The 17,942-nt window shown below is 36.8% G+C and overlaps 1 long non-coding RNA gene across 1 annotated transcript; it reads right to left on the bottom strand.

Annotated features, from left to right (window-relative positions):
- Positions 1–2,605: 2,605 nt before the first annotated feature.
- Positions 2,606–3,724, bottom strand: LOC309499439. The gene is made up of 3 exons (XR_014206253.1): positions 3,626–3,724; positions 3,338–3,422; positions 2,606–2,875 (listed from the first exon to the last, which is right to left on the bottom strand). It is a non-coding gene; the product is annotated as an uncharacterized lncRNA (long non-coding RNA).
- Between the last annotated feature and the right edge of the window lie 14,218 nt (positions 3,725–17,942).

Here is a 17,942-nt window from a genome sequence, read left to right as displayed (position 1 = left end):
AAAAACGGAAAACAACCCATTATTCGTTTTTTGTTTTGATATTAAAAAACGGAAAATGAAAAACAATCTCGTTATCTGATTGTCCTTGATGTGTTTATAGATGGAAATCGGAAATCAAAATACGTATGTATAAAGTCGTAATCCTTAATTATGCATTGGTATTTTTTCGTGACCCGGAAGCGATCTTAAGTAGTAAGCAGTTGTCATAGATACACCTATGAGCGGTTGTATGCTAGATGTTGCCTTGGCTACGGCAGTTCATTGGAACGAATGCGTATATATATTTTAATGATCACAATTAAAGTTTTAATTTTATTAAATTGAACAAGCGCAACATTCAGCATTCAATCAAATACTCTAAAAGATGTATTATTAATAATAATGTTATTTACATTTTACATTTATGCATTTGGCAGACGCTTTTATCCAAAGCGACTTACATTGCGTTATCCTATACATTTATACATAGGTATGTGCAATCCCCTGGGATCGAACCAGATCGAACCCACAACCTTGCGTTGTTAACGCAATGCTCTTACCACTGAGCTACAGGAAAGCTTATTTCAACATAATATCTCGTTATTTCGACATAATATGTGTGCGTGCAACAAGCAAGATGTGCATTTGTAAATCCGGTGACACATGCATTGATTTTTATTAATAAACTAATGTTTTCTGACAGTGTCGACTGAAAAGATGAAGTTGACGATCGCCATCTCCATAGTGAACGTGCCTATAGAGAGAAATGCACATAATGGATTACATAATCAGAGAGTAGCCTTTTTCTTTTCGTTTGGAATTATTTTGTTTAAAGACATTTCAAGCTTTGTGTATTTGATGTATTTCTCATGTCTGTAATAAGGCATTCTTAAGTTAGTTTCCTTAAGTTAGGATGAAATGCGCTCCAGTTCACGTGCAATTCAAGTGCCGCTCGAGCGCCTCCATGATTATATTGTCTGTTATATTTGCTTCTTATTTATTCAATCCAGGCAATTATGTTGATGAAAAATTTATTAAAATTAAGATACAATTTATACAAAACGAAATACACTTTAAAGAAAGGCTTTCTACAAAACAAAACTTAATGAAGTGATCAAAATCATGTCTGACCCGCTCCATGTCTCTCGATATACTGCGCATCCTACTCGTGCTGTTCACTTTTCATAAATCAGCATAAATAAAAAAAAATAAAAAAAACATTATAATATTTTAACAAATATGAAACTAAATGCGCTTATTTAATGACTACAACAGTATAATAGGCCTCTCTATTTGTACAAATTGCTGCACTGTAAAAAATGTCTAGCCTCTCCAAGTCAAAATTTTCTAGTGACTGATAACTATGGCGGCATTATAATGTCAATAATCGCGAGAGGAAATGAGATCCTCGCGAGAGGAAATGAGATCCGCGCGTGTACAAGCGAAAGCCGCACGCACGCACATTACTTTTGCGCGCAGAATTTTTCTGCTCGCGCGAGCAGGATTGTAACCCGCGCGCAGAATTTTCCTGCTCGCGCGAGCAGGATTGTAACCCGCGAGGAGAAAACTGTGCTTTGAGCGCGCGCAGAATCCCATGTACATCTCATCCCATCATCCATCTCTGCTGCTCGCGAAACTTTAACCTGCTCGCTCGCTCGCGGTTAATCTTTTTGGCAGTAGGTGGGCGGATCCAGTCGGCATCATTTCACTACACATGATTTGTTACAGTTCCTGTCCTCTGTGATTGGCTGTACCAGTTTGGATCCCACCTTTGTTGATGTCTTACCTTCTTTGGATATTTTTTTTTTTTGTGTATCTCATCATGTGTCTTTTGTATTTTACGTGTCTTCTGTGTTTCATCTTGTAAAGTGTATTTGGACCATGCATTCAATTGTTTTTTTGAGGTATTTTTATGTGGGCAGTTTATTTTTATAGCAAGGGGGAAAACTCAGTTTAAAAAAATACCCGTGAAACAGTTAAAATTACGTCTGGACGTGATAAATAGTCACATGACCTGAAAATAACTCATTTGAGTCGATATTCATGAAATTCAATCGAATTTTACTGTTTCCATAAGGCATTTTTCATTCGATATCACTAAATGCGGATAAAAACGTGTGGATGGAAACATAGCTAGTGTGAAACCATTATATCTGATGATTCTGGTTTAAGAAGACTGCTGCATTGATGTGTATGTTGCATTTTACTGCTGTAGATGTTTGAGCTCATACTGTTGGGTAGTTTAATCTACAGCAATGCATCATATTGATAAAGATCTTGTTCTTAATATCACTGTCCTTTGAGAACCATGTATCTCTACAAAGCCAACTTTTCATGAGCTTGGGGAACATGTTTATCTGAGAGTGCGTATTTTTTTTTTAAGTAAGAGTAAGAATTTTCTCAAACCATAAAGTGAACACTTCATCCTTCAGTCACAAACATTCAAAATCAACATCTGAAGATATGTTGTGTATGCATGATTATTATAAGATGCAGTGGAGTGTATTGATATAACTGCATAAAAGGGAAATACTAAAGCTTCTCAAGTTTGTCAGAAAGTGTCTTTTCTTTATGGTTTACTATTCAACATATTAGAATAAGAAACTGACATTGTGGAGATTTCATTTCTTTTTATTTCCATTTCTCACTTTGAGCACCGGAGTATTCTAATCTTGAAAACACAGAAATTATGCACATGTGATGTAGTGCACTCCACAATGATGGTCAAATTCAATTTGAAGCATAAATCCATCTCCCTGTTGAGGTGATGGGCCTGTCCAGTAGGCAAATGACAGTCCTCTCCTGTTTCTCAATCTCTCTCAAGCTCGTCCGCTGTTTGCATCTGTCTCCCTGGTCCATCCTGAAGTCTTTTCCACATTTGAATAGGCCTGGGAGACTGAGAAGTTAACGGAAATGTGTAAGAAAAACAGGGTATTTAAATAACTTAAATAACATTAATTTTAATACATCTTAGGATCCAATTCATGAAGACCCTTAAGTTAATTGAAGTTTTTTTACAATGACCATCAGGTCTTCTGTGTTTCATCTTGTAAAGTGTATTTGGACCATGCATTCAATTGTTGTTGTTTTTTTTAGGTATTATTATGTGGGCAGTTTATTTTTATAGCAAGGGGGAAAACTCAGTTTAAAAAATTACCCGTGAAACAGTTAAAATTAGATCTGGACATGATAAATAGTCACATGACCTGAAAATAATAAGGTTTGTAAAGGTTTCAGTGGTCACGTTGATATTATGTTTTGTTGTTATTTACTGTGCAGCCATTATAAACAATAAAACGGTATCTTAAGTAATGACACACAGCTAAATAATCTTAAACAATGTTAACAGCACACTTACGGTTTTGTGAAGATGGTTCAGCTTCATTATCCAGGGCACTCCTTAACAAGGCTACCACCCGCCTGGCAGCGTTTTGTAACTGTGCCTGTTATACAGACATAAACAACAAAAAAAGCTAACGTTAGCTTACGTCAAGTCTACAACATGCTGCCGGCAGATAGCGGCGGCAATGTAAGGTAAGCTAGTAAAATATTTAACTGAATGTCAAGCTAAGGAAATGATAAGCTGTGTTATACCCAATATGCACAGAATATTGTGCACTGTAAGACATAACGTTACGTAACTTACCTCCTGATGGTCAGCCATGCCCCTGTCCTGGCTCTACTTCTACTGCGCCGCCGCTCTTCTTCATGGGATTTTATTGGCGGTTGGCACACAGCGAAATGGTACAGCAGCTCTGGGTACAGCCAATCACAGAGGACAGGAACTGTAACCAATCATGTGTAGTGAAATGATGCCGACTGGATCCGCCCACCTACTGCCAAAAAGATTAACCGCGAGCGAGCGAGCAGGTTAAAGTTTCGCGAGCAGCAGAGATGGATGATGGGATGAGATGTACATGGGATTCTGCGCGCGCTCAAAGCACAGTTTTCTCCTCGCGGGTTACAATCCTGCTCGCGCAAGCAGAAAAATTCTGCGCGCGGGTTACAATCCTGCTCGTGCGAGCAGAAAAATTCTGCACGCAAAAGTAATGTGCGCGCGTGCGGCTTTCGCTTGTGCGCGCGCGGATCTCATTTCCTCTCGCGAGGATCTCATTTCCTCTCGCGATTATTGACATTATAATGCCGCCATAGATAACATCTAAATTTTTAAATTGGCCCAAGTGCAATTCTTGTTGCAATAGTATGGCGTTATTTTTTAGTCAAAAGTTATGAGCGTGTAAGACATGCTCACGAGCACATTGTTATTTCACACGCGCAAAAATGAACCTTCAGCTGGCATGATAAAAGTACTCGCGCACAAATTCAACAACCGAGAGGTGTACAGGTAGCTGCAAGCGAGCGCCTGGCATACTCTCATAGGTTAACTCTGCTTGTACAGTGGAATCCTGCTCGCGCGCAGCGGGCTTCTGCTCGCAGAGTGCTGTTTTGCTCGCGCAGTGGATTTCTGCTCGCTCAGCTGATTTCTGCTCGCTCGAGTCTACATGACTTTTGACAATTTGGGGGCGGAAACCAAGGAGGGCACTGACCCTCTTATGATTGGTCACTTTCATCATGGAAAATCTTGGGAAATCCTAACCCCGCCCACCTTCTGACGCAGCGCGCGTCACTCAGCTCGCTCTGCTACTCCAGCTATCTCTGTGTATATTTTAGACAACGAAATATGTGATAAAACACCATACTAACTATTTTCGTTTTCATTTAAAGAAATCTTAAACATGATAGCCACACAAATGTGGTTCAGGCAACGCGTATTGATTATATTCACTGCACATAACTGTAACGACAATGTCTATGACATGCGGTCACATGCTGTTCAAATTAGTAAATCCTGATCTCCAAACACATCCTTCGTTGTCTCCTTAGACAACGAGTTTGTTCATGGCGCCTCCAAGTCTGCTTGAACGGTCAAAATTGCATCTTTGTGGCTCCCCCGAGGGACATTTGAGTCACATAAGGAAACCCTGTTTTGGAGAATCCCCTCTAAAACCCTCATTTCAGCATGGACTCACCGTGACTTTTATAGACTCGTGACATTCCAGATACACATACACACACACACACACAGACACACACACAAACATCCTTTGTGTAACTTAACATCCTTTAATGTATGTAACTCAGACTTGTATCTGAACTTCCTGTATGCATGTGTGATTAATGTTGTTTTGATCATATAGTTATGATCTTCGAGTGTTTGGCTCTGAAATGTATTTCTGAAGAATGTTCTCCCAGTAGAATCGCATCCCGTAACCCGATCTCATTGGCAGGTCATAAAAGTTGACCACCAACCCACACACAAACACACTCTGGACTTTGAAACAGAAACCCCCTACAGAAAAGGACTTTTACCCATAAAGTGGGTTGATGTACTAAATATATAAATTTGTGTGTTAAGAGGTGTGTGTAAACCATAGGAAAGCATACATGTCCTATTTGTAACATTAATAGAACTGCAAATGCCTATACAAATGCATAATAATGTATCTTTGCATTGCTACAACGCCTATATTCTATTTTTGATATCTCTGTAATCCTCTCCAGCTAACGGAGTTGAATTCCGATAGCAGAATTCAGTGATGCGCATTGTTTTATAAGTTCATATGTCTGGAAAAAATCCTCTCAAGTTAAAGTCAATCATGACTCATTCGAGTGGGCGTGTCTAACCGGACAAAGGAATCTTCCCGCTCGAAAAATCTCGACAGCTGATTCGTCCTACACGAAGGAGGGGACGGCACATGGGACACTGATAAAAGTCCAAACCTTCAGTTTCCTCTCTCTCTCAACTCTCATCCAACTCTCTTCCTCGGCGCAGCGCTTCTCCAAAGGAACATCTGGAGGAGGCTCTGGTCTTCTCTATAGAGCGAGCACATGTTCGAGTCGTAGCTGCGTCCCTTGCAACAAAGACTTTAAACCTCTCCCATCCCGGGAGATGAACCTTATTTTCCGGTAACATTACATTCAGTGAGCCTTTCAAGCTTCCCGCGACACCGGAAGACGCAGCAGAAACAGGACACCATCCTCGCTTCCTGCCTCAGCCTCAGCCTCACCCGAAAGAGCACAGAATCTTGCAAGTAACGTAACTCTCTCTAAAAGCTGTTCCAGGTGTCTCGTGAACTTAGGTTTCTGTATGTAATAATTACTAGCTTTTCCCTTCTCTCTATATCTTTCTTTCTTTCATTTCATTTATTCTGACCACGCGATGTTTTCTGTTTTGTTTGGTTAAATGTTTGTTTGTTTGTTTGCATTTTTACGTACGTTTATATCTGTAGTTTATATAACCTCTAGTGTGTGCCATTTTATTAATAAACCCATTTATATTTTTAATTGTCTCTGTGTTTGAAAACCCACCTTATAAAGTCCATGAAACTAAAAGATCTAAGCTACAAGCTCGATATAAACTACATTTAGTAGTTCTTAATTCATAAACTCAGAAAGTTTGATATTCGTGGCCAGAAGATAAAACTTTCTCGGAGTTTGAAAAGGGATACCCCCTTCTTAACTGTAATGATCTTACATTTATTCGCTGGACGAATTGAATGGTGATCAGACAGTTACAGAACAAGGTAATCTCGATAATTGATAAAATAAATGTACATGCGACTTATGAATTATGACCATGAGTCATAATTATTAATATTTCCAAAATTCCCTATATTCTTGAGCTAATTCACATTTACCCTGAGTCGTTTACGTTACATAACGTTTGCCTATTTATAAAAAAAAACTAAATATAAAACACAAACCTGCCTCTTTTCGTTTTAAATATAATATAAAACCATTAAACATTTTAATATGGTCCAGGCAATATGTGCATTTGTACCAAACAACAGATTTTGCAGTAAACAACATTTTTTTACAAACAATTATTACAATTTAAAATGACAAAACTCAACCCAGTCTCTTTTTGTTAAATTTCAGTTTTTATCAATAATAGCCATAATATTTTTTAAAAAGCGCTGACTTTGTATGTTTGACTGAATTGTTTGCTTTATTTGTATAGCTTCTTATAAAAGGTATAAGAAGCTATACAAATAAAGCAAACAATTCAGTCAAACATACAAAGTCAGCGCTCTAATCTAACCATACAACGGTAAAGATAAATAGCAAATATGTATAGCTTTATTTGTATAGCTTCTTATACCTTTTACTTATACTTTTATAATGGCTAATATTGATAAAAACTGAAATTTAACAAAAAGAGACTGGGTTGAGTTTTGTCATTTTAAATTGTAATAACTGTATGTAAAAATTTTAAAAACTGTAATGTTGTTTACTGAAAAATCTGTTGTTTGGTACAAATGCACATATTGCCTGGACCATATTAAAATGTTTAATGGTTTTATATTATATTTAAAACGAAAAGAGGCAGGTTTGTGTTTTATATTTAGTTTTTTTTATAAATAGGCAAACGTTATGTGCAGTGAATATAATCAATACGCGTTGCCTGAACCACATTTGTGTGGCTATCATGTTTAAGATTTCTTTAAATGAAAACGAAAATAGTTAGTATGGTGTTTTATCACATATTTCGTTGTCTAAAATATACACAGAGATAGCTGGAGTAGCAGAGCGAGCAGAGTGACACGCGCTGCGTCAGAAGGTGGGCGGGGTTAGGATTTCCCAAGGTTTTCCATGATGAAAGTGACCAATCATAAGAGGGTCAGTGCCCTCCTTGGTTTCCGCCCCCAAATTGTCAAAAGTCATGTAGACTCGAGCAAGCAGAAATCAGCTGAGCGAGCAGAAATCCACTGCGCAAGCAAAACAGCACTCTGCGAGCAGAAGCCCGCTGCGCGCGAGCAGGATTCCACTGTACAAGCAGAGTTAACCTATGAGAGTATGCCAGGCGCTCGCTTGCAGCTACCTGTACACCTCTCGGTTGTTGAATTTGTGCGCGAGTACTTTTATCATGCCAGCTGAAGGTTCATTTTTGCGCGTGTGAAATAACATAATGTGCTCGTGAGCATGTCTTACACGCTCATAACTTTTGACTAAAAAATAACGCCATACCAATAGTCTGTTAACATTGGCTCAATGAGAAATAATGAGAAATAATACGTCAGACTAATTGAAAAATTTAGATGTAACCAGTCACTAGAAAATTTTGACTTGGGGATGTAATTTTTTTTTTACAGTGTGCACATTCATTTAATTCTGAATTTTGCACACACAATTTGAAAGGCATTTGTTCAAATCAAGTTCACGGATAATTGTGCGTGCATTTATTAATCATTATGATACTAAAATCAAAACAAAGTAGGCTATGAATCAGGGTATCTTCCGTCCATTTCATTTCCTATTTGAAATGAAATAAGCAGAAACGAGAAACGGCGCCTTTATTCGTTTTTTCGTTTTTTCCCAAAAACGAAAAAACGAGATTTCGGCTTGATTTTTCGTTTTTTTAGTTCACGGGCAAAAAACGAATAATGACTTCAAAATTCGTTTTGCACATGTGGACGGTCATGAGGCGCCCCTGTCAGCCGATTGGTCAAGAAAATCTGAGCATGTGACGTCATCGGTAGTTCCCCAGGTTTATTCAACAAAATAATAGTCCTATGGCTCTGCGTACCGCATATTAAACTGTTCAGGGCAGGTCCTGGGCTTACTTATGTGCAACTTGACGCATTTCAGAGAAATATTTATATATCAGAAATATTAAATATTAATCTGCACCCAGACGGTTTTATTAGCTGTGCGGAGTTAAATCTGTGTGGTGAAGCACATACGCAGCAGTCATAACTCTTCTTTTAGACAATACGCTCAGTTTTGGACAAGGGGTGGTTATTGCAAATACTGTAATGCAAAACTGCTGATGGTGGTGGGTACCGCGATGATGGTAAATAAAATTGCACTGTAAACTGTAGCTAATCATAGCCTGTTCTTTGGCAGTTGGGTCTGTTCGAGGTCGGATCACGTTCTCACCACAAACGAACCGCTCCAGAGTTCGTTTGAAAGCGTACCGCTTTTGGTGCGCACCCGAGTGCGATTGCTGCATTCACACCTGCCCAAGCGAACCGCACCAAGGGGGAAAACGAACTCTAGTGCGATTCAACAGAACTAAATGAGGCAGGTGTGAAAGAAGTAAGAACCCTTAGATTTTCTAGTTGTTGGAAATACTGTTAACCCTATTGTTTTTTTCTTGATATTTTGTGACTTTCTCATTTATCATGACGAACATGCAAAGTTTCAACATGCTGATGTGTTTTGACATAGCCTATACAAACAAAATTACTATAGTAGCCTAGGCTACGTTCCTGATGTTCACGGGCCAATTTGACCCAAACATTTTAACACTCTAATGCAACTGTAGGCTACTGACCCAAAATAATAAAATTGCTTGGTTATATATATATATATATATATTTTTTTTTTTTACAACCTTATGAAGCTAAAATTAGCTTTTCCACACTTATTTTAATACAGAAAAATATTTTGTCAGCCACAGATGGTAAAAATGAGCCATCATTTATTTTTTCAATCTACCTGAAATAATATTAAACCTTTGTTTGTTGGTATTTTGTGACTTTTTTTCATTTATCATCATGATCATGCATGCAAAGTTTCTACATGCTGATGTGTGTTGACATACAAACAAAATTACTATTACATTTGTGATGTTCCCGCCCGGGTCAATTTGTCCCTCAGCTATTAAAATGCAACTGTACGGACACATGTGTTTGTATGACAGGGCACTTCAACTCCAGTTCTAAAGTGCAAGTGTCTAAAAGTGATCTAACCCTATCCAAACACACTTGAAAAAGCTAAATCACGTTGTTCAGAATTAATTGCAAATTACAGATGAAAATCTTTGTCAGACAAATAAGCTCTCGTTTCTATATTCAAGATATCTGAAATACCTAGCTTTTAACCTTTTATGATTTTCAAAGGCAGCTTTACAGAGCCAATAAATTAATAAAAAACATTTATTTGATGTATGTTTTTGTTATGTTTTGTTTCTCACTCCCATGTGAGTGAATAATGAGCTTTCCCACAATTTTGCTTAGTGTGGCACAAGACTTTGACATAGACAGCAGGAAAAATGAGCTCCCAAAAATTGACATTTAAATAAGTAATTTCACAGGTTTTTGATGATACTGATACAGATGAAGATGTTTCCGAGTTAGAGGATGCTTCAGAGATTGAGGAATGTTGTTTAAGATACAGAAAATGAATGAAACTAGGGAAACTAGGGAACTTTAGGAAAAGTCAACATTATTTTCATACAGCTACATTGAATTGTTCAGTTATGATGTTATAAGCATAAAATGTATAAGAAAAAATGAAAACGTAAAAAAAAAAAATGATGCAAAAAAAGTCAGTAGGCCTACACTGTTTATAAAAAGAAAACGGTTTTTAAAAATGGTTAAAAAAACAATTTGACCAAATTTGTCAATTGGACCCGCTCCGTAAGTAGCCTACACGGAAATCGAACAGTGCACGAGGGTAGGCTATGTTCAGCATATAGCGCTTCTTTTAGATTTTTTTTAATGTTTGACAACATCTTCCTCCACTCTTTGAACAATTTTAATTAACATTAGCCTATTCGTTATTAACAAAGAGAATAAGACGGATGAGATAACACAAGTAAATGAAAGACCTATGGATTAACCTTTCAAACGAATGCGGTTCATTGTTATTTTTTAATGAAAACACAACAACAATAAAATAGTAGGCTACAATAAAAAAAATTAAAAAACTCCTGCATAGTATTAAACTTGAATTAACAAAACGATTAAGACAGAATAACAACAGCATAGGCTAACAAATAAATAAAATATATTTGGAAATGTCCCTTTAAAATGAACACTGTTATTAAAACTTTTTGTTGTTGTTGTTGTTTTCAAAGACAAACTCACTTCTTTACTAACAAAATCTTGCGCTTTTTCCTCCGCTATCGTCCTGTCAATCATCTCGCTCTCGCAGCTATGATTAGCTACAGTTACAGTACAATTTTATTTACCATCATCGCGGTACCCACCACCATCAGCAGTTTTGCATTACAGTATTTGCAATAACCACCCCTTGTCCAAAACTGAGCGTATTGTCTAAAAGAAGAGTTAAGACTGCTGCGTATGTGCTTCACCACACAGATTTAACTCCGCACAGCTAATAAAACCGTCTAGGTGCAGATTAATATTTAATATTTCTGATATATAAATATTTCTCTGAAACGCGTTAAGTTGCACATAAGTAAGCCCAGGACCTGCCCTGAACAGTTTAATATGCGGTACGCAGAGCCATAGGACTATTATTTTGTTGAATAAACCTGGGGAACTACCGATGACGTCACATGCTCAGATTTTCTTGACCAATCGGCTGACAGGGGCGCCTCATGACCGTCCACATGTGCAAAACGAATTTTTAAGTCATTTATTCGTTTTTTGCCCGTGAACTAAAAAACGAAAAATCAAGCCGAAATCTCGTTTTTTCGTTTTTTGGAAAAAACGAAAAAACGAATAAAGGCGCCGTTTCTCGTTTCTGCTTATTTCATTTCAAATAGGAAATGAAATGGACGGAAGATACCCTGATTGCTATGCTATGTACACAAAAATCAGATGAGCCCAGAATATGAATGCAACGTTTACTTGTTCAATTTAATAAAATGAAAACTTTAATTGTGATCATTAAAATAATTGAATATTAAATATTTAGTGGCCAAGTTTTTCTAATAACGAATAATGGGTTGTTTTTCGTTTTCCTATTTACTAATGGTAATTGGGAAACCGGCCGTTTTTCGTTTTTGTTTTTTTTCCTTTCAAAACGAAAATCCGTTGGCCGCCAGGTACACGGACCCTTGACACACGCGAACTGTTGACTTCAGATCTGTGTGTGGGGACACTCGACTCCGGTTTGAAAGGTTAAAAATAACTTTGAAATACTTGATAACATCTTGTTTCATATAATCTCTATCGTTGTATTTATGTGTAATCTGTGTATTCTGAAAACAATTCACTCTGACATATTTCTTCTGCTCGGAAAAATACCACGATCGGCAGCTCACTTGTCTGTTTGAGTCATTGAGTTCACTCAGAGTTCGTTTAAAAGCTTAAACCTAACTTTTAATTACTTAATATTTGTATTTCTTATATCATTTATCTGTTATTTTTATTGGTCATCATTGCTAATTTTTAAACTCATTTTCATTCTCTCCCACAGACATTATAGGGGACATTCTACCAGAAACGTACATTTCCACTTTAAAAAATCTTGGGGAAAAAAATATATTTTTCTTAAATCTGAACGTTGAGACATATGGAGGACATGTTAAACTATGAGAAACACATATCATCCCATCTCAGCATGTTTTTATGATTAAATAAAATACATTTTTATACGCATTTCACCCCTAAAATGTCAGGCCCTGTCACAGACAAATTTGTATATGTTAGAATGGTTTCCTAATGAATTTCTTTGATACAGATAGCATTTTCTTATTGATCACATGTCCCTGATTGTATCTAACATGGTTTTATAATTCCTTTAAGAAATATAAGTAACTTTTCGGTCAACTGTAGTACACAAAATCACAGAATACCCGCATGCACTCATATAGTTGTAAAATAACTACCTTTACATAGGAGATTTTTATAAAAACATAGTAGTGGATATATACCCCCACCTTCATCTACACAGTTAAAGAGATTAATTAATTAATATTTCCTCAAATAGTACACTTTTATCATAATTTCCTGTGTGACAGGACTGACCATGGCGTGACAGGACTGACGGTACTGTGACAGGACTGACTTTATGGATTTTGATGATGCAGAAAAAGTTATGTTTTGTGTTCTTTATTTAAGTTTTGATTGGCATTTCTTTTTTAAATTATTATTATAATTTTAATGTTAAAGTAATATTAGACTATGGTAAAATTCAGCCAAGGACATACATAATATTGCCAAAAGTATTGGGACAGCCCTCCAAATAATTGAATTTAGGTGTTTAAATCACTTCCATGGCCACAGTTGTATAAAAATCAAGCACCTTGGCCTTCATTTTACTATTGCATGCGTTAAATACATAACATATGCAATAAATGTAATAAAAAAGAACAATAACATTAATTTGTAAGGCCGTGTCACACAGGAATGTGACAGGGCCTGATGTGACAGGGCCTGACGGTTGGCCATTGTAAACTGCCATTACTCAGCCTGCTAGCATGCTAGCATAAAAACTGTTAACATGCAAGCAAGGAATTTCAATAACCTTTTTAGACATGTTTTGGATTTAAAACATTTTCATTATTTTCTGGAATGTTTAACCGTGACAGGGCCTGACCCTTTAGCTCGTCTTCCTAAGAAAACCCATACAAAAACAAGCTTAAAATCATACAATTCAATGAAACAATTCAGCCTTAATCAATGTAAGCTTCACCTGGGTCAAATGATGTCACTTCCTCTGAGTGATACCCTTAAAGGTGTATTTCACACATTTTATGTAGAGTTTTATGTAAACGTGACAGGACTGACCAAAACATGGGGACAGTTGTAAAATAGAATTTATTTGTAGAATTTATATATAATTTTATGTTTTTGATCAGTTGATGTGAATGATAACAGCTTAAACTTGTTATTGATGAGTTTTTTTTTTTTAAATAACAGTTTGTAGCATAACAAAACTATGAAAGCTGTAGCTCCAATTTGGCTGAGGACAAGGGCATGGACAGGATTTGTAATTTTCAAAAGTGTTTTTAATAAAGAAAAAAATATCTGAGAACCTAATGAATGACATATTCCTTTACAGAACAACTCACAGAAATCAACTATGAGCCAGTTTTAGAAATTTTTGGATGAAATACTTTTTTATTCACTGTAACAATTCAAGGACAGATAATGTACGTTTCTGGTAGAATGTCCCATAGGACGCGGCCGTGAAATCTGAAATTCCATGACAGATCTCTTCATATTCATAATCTCGTCATTCTGTGAATATTATCCATAATAAAAACACCCCCTCCTGAAAAAAAACGTTTCCTCTCACACCAACCAGATTACAATCATAAAACACACAATCACAAAGGTCTTCGTAAAACCCCCATGTGTACAAACATCCGGTCATAAACACATGTCATAAATCAATAAATCAAGGGGCCATAAATCATTTTTGACACAAGCTACAGGTTATAGCTACTACTGTGCGGTGAAATGCAGAGTTTTAAGTGTAATAGTTCGAAAAGTTTGGAATGTAATGGTTGAATAGGTAACAGAAAAACGGCATAACTCACTTTTCATGTTGGGTCATTGTGTCTTGCATAGATAGACCAGAACGATGTCCTAAAATAAATTTCATTTGTTTAGTCTCAAGCAGTGTCATGTAGAAGGACTGACATTTAATTCTCAAAATGCGGTATTTGTTAATGTTTTCATTATTCCTATGAACATGTTTGACCACGCTCAGAGAGTAGTCTTTACAAACTGTACAAAACAAAGAAACTAAATGTAAAGCGGATCATCGATTAGTGGAAAAATATCATTTTACATCGACATAAACTTTCACAATAGACCAGGAGAGAGGATTTATGTATTCTTTATGGCTAATTTTCTCTTTTCCTATATGCCTTACACTCTTTCGTAATAAATTGACCTCTTGAATTTACTTTTGTGCACACATAAACCCTGTATAACGATTATGTTTGAATTTTGTCTATAGTCTTTACAAGGACATGTAACTTTATAGTTCCTAATGAGTTTGCATTACAACAGTGTGGCATAGTTCCTCTAACAAATCTGACAGAAGAGCAAAAAATGTACAAAGATTTTTAGCACATATAGTACCTTTTTTTGAGTCAAAGAAGATGGTGATAACAACTGAAAACAAACTATAATCTTTAATGTTAAGCGGGACGTTGAAATAAACAATTCTGCAGACGTTAACTTAATATAATATTAAGTAATGTAATATAATATGAAATACTGGTTTGTCAAAAAGAGAAAGTTCAGTCATATATTTAAAAAGCCTCTTAAATGAAAGGCCTGCGTTTATCACACACGTTTCCCCATGTGCGGAATAGCATGAACTTACATCGGTTTGTCTTCGCCTAAAACAAAACACAGACCAACAAACAAAGAAATGTGAACAGTGTCATCTCAACAAGATGACTAATCTAGTGGTGTAATAAAAAGTCATTTGCAAAACCATACTTACAAACGTGTAACAAACTTACAAATTGTTCATCATTTGTGTTTTCTATATTCTGCATGCATCATAAACTATTTTTGTATGGCCTAACTTATTTTCTTAGTGATTTGGGGTCTTAATTTTACATGGTGATTTCTGCACACGTCATTTTTTTTTTTTTTTTTATCTGCAGGTTTTACCAGAGTGTGGCACTTTGTTTACCAGCCTCAAACTTTAAAGGGATACTTCACCTCTGGAAAGATGAATGTGTATTTAAAATAGGTCATTTATGTAGAAGAAATGTGAAGACATTTTTGAATTTGGAGCTTTCTAGACTGAGAAAAGCCAGAAAATGTATTTTTGGCTTATGTGGATGAAAGACAACAAGTCCCAGAATGCACTTGCTTCGCTGCTCTACGAGGCCACTCCCAAGCCACGCCTCCCGGTTAGAAAGCGCAGTTGAAAACAACAAGGTTAGGCTACTAGTGAGTCTCCGTGACGAGTTTGCCCGGGATATCGAGATCGCCCAAAATGTCCGGGATTCGGCTTTTGCGTTCTACAGTCACCATTCATTATGTTTACTGTGGCGAGCAGGACGAGGCTGAGGGACGCGGGAGAACGGCGCGAGGCCGGTGGCGTCATTATTGAGACGCACCGGTCTCATAGGCTATCTCTCACGGAGGAGCGGGAATTTTCTTAGCAATGTTAAAACGCATATCAACCGATCACTTGTTTAGCGTTCATGTAAACACTACATTCAGATTCACCAATCGGAATGAATTCAGTTAGATTGAAACAAAAGGTGTGCATGTAAACAATGAATGGCGACTGCAGAAAGCAAAAGCCTAATCCCGGACATTTTGGACGATCTCGACGGCCAGACATGTCCGGGAAAAAGAGGATGGTAACCCCTACTACTCAGCTTTCTCCTACTACTCAGCTTTCTCCACAGAACAAGAGCCTGCTAGCTTAGCTTCCAAAGAAAGATGGCTGATACTATGTGTACATTCTGTGAGTGAGATCCCACCTCCTATGGGCGGGTTGAAAACATGCGGGACAGCCCCTACTACTGGCTGTAGTCTTTAGCCTCTGGCCAGAAAATCCTCCGATGACGCCAAATGACGATTTTTGCGTCATCGGAGGATTTTTTACTGACAAAAAATACATAAATCTCTCATCTCAGGGGGATATGAGGGTGGAAAGCATGGTAATTCGAAAATACTACAGGTTTTCTACTAATACAAAGCTTAATGCTAAATCCTGAAGTATCCCTTTAATGAATGTGCAGCTCTCAGTGCAATAGTCAGATGTGATTCAGTTGTAATAGATTAAGTGTAAAACAGAATAACTTATACTTTTCGTACTGATGCTTCATGTGATCCCACATCATAGATAGCTGTAAAGTTGCACTAAAAATATCAACTTAGTCAAACACTCTCAAGCAGAAAGACTATCACTCAAATTCTTAATTTGCATTTATTCCTATAAACACCGAATGTTGACAGTTCTCAAAGGAGAGTCCAACAAACAAAATAGTGCTATCTGAATAAGATGGACACTAGTGGAGTGATAAAACAACACTTACAAAATGAACAAACTTTCACAATTGCTCACGGATGGATTTTGTGTATTTATTATAAATGTTACTTTTCAATGCTGTGCCCTCTTTTCTTACTGATTTGGTCTTTTGAATTTTACAGGTGTTTTGGACTCACATACAGTAACTCCTGTATAAATATTATGTTTGAAAGTTATTCAAGAGTGTGAACACTTTGCATCACAGTGGTGTGACACACCCCTGACAGAATATGTTGGCGTGTAAAAATACACACAAAGAGTTTAGCACAACTATTCACACACACACACACACACACACACACACACACACACACACACACACACACACACACACACACACACACACACACACACACACACACACACACACACACACACATCTAACTATATATTGTGTCGCTTTGATAGAACCTTGATATCACCCGTTTTTGGGGGTCAAATAAGATGGTAATAGTCAAAACATCCTAAGCTCATCTCTTTAATTTTGTGCTGGATGTTGAAGGGCTAGTGACTTCCATGATATTTTCTAGCATGAAGCTTTGTCTGGATCACTCAACAAAAAGTTTTGTGTTCTGACCACACGAAGATTACACTAAGATTAGATTTCTTGAGTATTGCATGTTTGCACTGTACCCGAAAAGTATGCGTCAAGATGTATCCCTTGTGGTTGTTACACACACACAGGTATAATTTGAAATGTAGGTTTGTCAAAAGAAAAAAAGGTACAGGCATACATTTAAAAAGTGTTCTAAGTGAAAATTGTGTTTTACTCATGTGAGAAAACTGCTCGACTACAGTACTGATAGTCTGTTTTAAAGAATAAAATAAAGTAAAAGTTTTATTTAAAGAAAAGAGACAACTTTCATTGCTTTTTGTATGGCAAACAAATGTATAAAATGTATAGATAGACTGTGTGTCTTATTTTACTCAGAATTTTGAAGTAAAATATGTAAATTTGTTGTTTTGCAACACACACACACACACACACACACACACACACACACACACACACACACACACACACACACACACACACACACACACACACACACACACACTATGGGTTGGGTTAAAAACTAAAACATTTTCTTTAAAAAATACTAAAATAACAAAAGTAACAACCAAATTTATATACACTAAAAAGATGTTTTTGTGTGCGAGCCCAGAGAATCACCAGAAAGCTTTTGATGAAGTGTCATTCTTTAAACATCTAGGCTAGCCTAAGCAACTGTCCTAAAACCATTAACAAA

Source organism: Leuciscus leuciscus, assembly GCF_965113295.1.
Source record: "Leuciscus leuciscus genome assembly, chromosome: 5".
In the NCBI taxonomy this organism is placed as follows: Eukaryota; Metazoa; Chordata; class Actinopteri; order Cypriniformes; family Leuciscidae; genus Leuciscus; species Leuciscus leuciscus.
Note: the sequence above shows the minus strand (reverse complement) of the source record. Positions and strands in the feature narration are given on the sequence as shown.